The sequence below is a fragment of the Macrobrachium rosenbergii genome, chromosome 16 (genome assembly GCF_040412425.1).
Source record: "Macrobrachium rosenbergii isolate ZJJX-2024 chromosome 16, ASM4041242v1, whole genome shotgun sequence".
Taxonomy (NCBI): domain Eukaryota; kingdom Metazoa; phylum Arthropoda; class Malacostraca; order Decapoda; family Palaemonidae; genus Macrobrachium; species Macrobrachium rosenbergii.
The window spans coordinates 15,923,726-15,924,874 of NC_089756.1; positions in this window are offsets into that span (position 1 = coordinate 15,923,726).

A 1,149-nucleotide genomic window follows, 5' to 3' on the forward strand; every position below is an offset into this window, starting at 1 on the left:
ACACACACACACACACACACACAATGTCACACACACACACACGTCACACACACACACACACATATATATATATATATATATATATATATATATATATATATATATATATATATATATATATATATATATATATCTTTAATTCCCCATACATACCATTGTTTCTTAATAATCAAGAAAGGCTTAAAACTTATATTTTCTTGTATCATAGATATATTATTTTACTTAGCCAAATCCTTGCAGATGAAAATAGAAAGTGTAGAAAAAGCTAAAAGCTTAAAATGCGGAATAATTCTCCCGTCACGGTGGCTAGGCTTGCGTGACTCGACTTCATTATTCTGATCTTCAGTGATTTTTTTTTTTTTTACTTCTGAGAGGGAAGATGCATCTCGTCCCTTGATGCTGGATGGTCATGGCTGACACGTGTTTAGCATTATCCTCTCTCTCTCTCTCTCTCTCTCTCTCTCTCTCTCTCTCTCTCTCTCTCTCTCTCTCTCTCTCTCTCTCTCTCTCTCCAGAATGCTCCTTCATTTAGCTACAACTCATCCCCCCAGACCCTCAACCTTCTACGACTCCCCCAGCCCACCCTCCCCCTGTTGTTTGTGGTTTTGCAAATGCAAATTACTCCTTTGTCGTGGCTTGAAGTGGAGAGAATATAGTCAGTTGCGAATAGGCAAAAATATTGGATAAATAGCGATTTGTCGTGTTCTTGATGTCACCGAGAACATGTTTTTTTTAAGGAGAGTTTTCTGAAATGTAGAATGAAAAAGGCCTATGCTTATCTTGGGACGCAGATTGGACCTTCCAGTGTGTATGTGCGGTTGTTTTTTGTACCTTTATAGGTGATTAGACAAATGGGCATATTTATTATTTATTTGTATATTTAGTTTATTCAACTGTTGTACTAAAGCATTATTAGAGGCAAGAAACCTTGCATGATAATAACACACACACACACACACACACACTCACACACACACACACACACACACACACACATATATATATATATATATATATATATATATATATATATATATATATATATATATAATCAAGTAGCAAGTTTGCCGTTTTCCCTTTGTTTCATTGAGTTTTGTAGTGATATTGGACTAGTAACGTATTGTAAAAAATAGAAGTCTGATTACGTTA